Source organism: Siphateles boraxobius, unplaced genomic scaffold, assembly GCF_051911475.1.
Source record: "Siphateles boraxobius isolate OS27281-9 unplaced genomic scaffold, OSU_SipBor_1 41, whole genome shotgun sequence".
In the NCBI taxonomy this organism is placed as follows: Eukaryota; Metazoa; Chordata; class Actinopteri; order Cypriniformes; family Leuciscidae; genus Siphateles; species Siphateles boraxobius.
The window spans coordinates 31,429,610-31,431,795 of record NW_027509042.1 but is presented as its reverse complement, the minus strand read 5'-3'; the positions used below and the strand labels follow the sequence as shown (position 1 = coordinate 31,431,795).

The 2,186-nt window shown below is 36.2% G+C and overlaps 1 long non-coding RNA gene across 1 annotated transcript; it reads left to right on the top strand.

The window, feature by feature from the left end:
- The first annotated feature begins 704 nt into the window (after nucleotides 1-704).
- LOC143707267 (uncharacterized) lies at nucleotides 705-1,157 on the top strand. Its single transcript, XR_013193146.1, has 3 exons — nucleotides 705-810; nucleotides 922-983; nucleotides 1,070-1,157. It is a non-coding gene; the product is annotated as an uncharacterized LOC143707267 (long non-coding RNA).
- The last annotated feature ends 1,029 nt before the right edge of the window (nucleotides 1,158-2,186 follow it).

The following is a 2,186-nucleotide window of genomic DNA, read 5'->3' as shown; positions in this document are numbered from 1 at the left end:
TGATTGTGAACGGTCCATTATCTGTTTATTTGGGATTAGAGAACATTAGCTCCTTAGCTCATATGTTTCTTTAATTTGTTGAGGTGTTAGTTAAAAAGGTATTAGTTAATAACAAACAAAGACTTTAAAACAACATGGAACCATAATATTAATATATAAAATATGGTATAGGCTAATAACATGTTGAAGCATACTCCACTGCGTCAAAAGGGGTGTATACGGGAGAATTCAGACAATGAATACGCCCGCTAAATGTGCTGTTTGGCAGGCATCTTTGGAACTTTGTTACGCGTACCTGTAAATGCCCGCAAAGGCCCGAAAACAGGAACTTGTCTGACCACATGCTGTTAGTTGATGGCTTGCTTTGTAAATGCTAATTTGTTTTGGGACTGGCAGCTCAAGATTGCCCCTATTCCCCTGCCCCCCTCATTAGTATTCAGGAAAGGTGAGCTGATAAGTGCTTTACATTTTGTCAATCTACAACAAAGACTGTAGACCCTGAAAAGCAGTTTTTATCTAGGTGTCCTCTGCTCTTCAAGATGGCTTGCAAAAGATCGCTGGAGTTTTACGGAGAGCAGAGTAGAGATGTTACTCCTTTACGTCGGGACAATGTGGCTATTCAAACTCCGAGTCCGAACGAAAACAGACTGGTGTATATGGTAAATGCAAGTTTGAAGAGGATATTTGAAAAAGCTGGAGACGATGGACAAGAGGTTGGATAAGATGGAGGCTGACATCAATGAGCTCAAAGAGGCAAAAGAGGAGCCTGCTTCAAAGAAATTAAAGAGAGCTGAGAATAATTCTGTTGCGGTAAGTTATTTTCTGACCGTCACAAACATTTGACGGTGTCCGCTTAACTTCGTGTGCTTTATTTATTAATGTATTTGAATTGAGCCCTCATACTATGTTGGATGTTTACAGAAAGCTGTACGGAGATTGCACAATGGGGAAAACAACATACACAAATATGACCCACAGACAAGGTATATCTTAAAAACTATTGTTTCATAACAGTCCTTTCTTCTAAATTATATTTTTAATCAACCTTCTTTGATTACTGCTCCAAAAGTCTATCCTCCCCCCACAACCTCGAGGTCACAACCTATCTTTATAATGGCGTCTCCATGGCTGTACTGGACGTAGATCCTGCTGTTTTTAAAGGTAAGTCACAAGAGAATGTCCCAAGGCTACAACTATTTATCTGTATAGATTAGTTAGTTATAAATAAACTCATTCTCCCCCCTCACTATCTTCCTCTCTCTAGCATCATGCAAGACGTATTTTGAAACTGTTAGAAGGGGTACAGTACAGTTTTGTCTGCGCTGTGTGGGGTGCTACAAAAAAGACTGGAAGCAGACCAGAAGTACTTGGGAACTCATCATGCACGAGTTGGTGCAGATCGAGTCGCGGTGGAGACCACAGAAGCTGGCCTGTGAATTATTTTAGTATTACGCATCTAAATATTATTCTATAGTATAATTTGAATATTCTGTTGTTTTTTTATATATAGTATTATTTATATTATAAAGTATTATTTATAGATTGTATTATATATAATTCTATATAGTTTTCTATATATATACTGCATTTATATATTCTATAAAATTCCATATTGTTATCTATTTATAAATTGTATTATTTATATATTCTACTATTTATATATTCTACTATTTATATATTCTAAAGTATTTGTATATTATATTGTTTTCTATATATTATACACAGACCTTATATATTATATGGGGATATATATTGTATGACTAATAGTAAAGTGTATTCTGTGCTAATGTATTTTTATTTATAGAATTTTTAATGTGTGTATATATATGTCATGTGCCCAGTGTCACAAATAATAAAAATAACAAACTCAACTTTGTCTATCTGATTGTCTTGACATTATAACCATGAACACCAATGTTAATAAATATTAATAATGAGTAATAATAAACCCAAATGAGGCCATAAACTGGACCAATAGTGTGGAGGTTTAGAGGAGGGACAAAGCATTGAGCAGCCAATCCTATGTAAGACCTCTGACCAATTGAAGGAGGCCACTGCCTTGTGTCCCAAAGGTGTGAAATGCTAATATTCCCTTGCATTGACCCGACCGGGGATTATTCACCATGGTAACTGATAGCCCTTAGTGGCTCCCTGCTGTGCCCCAAACTTGGTACATATCCAGGAGT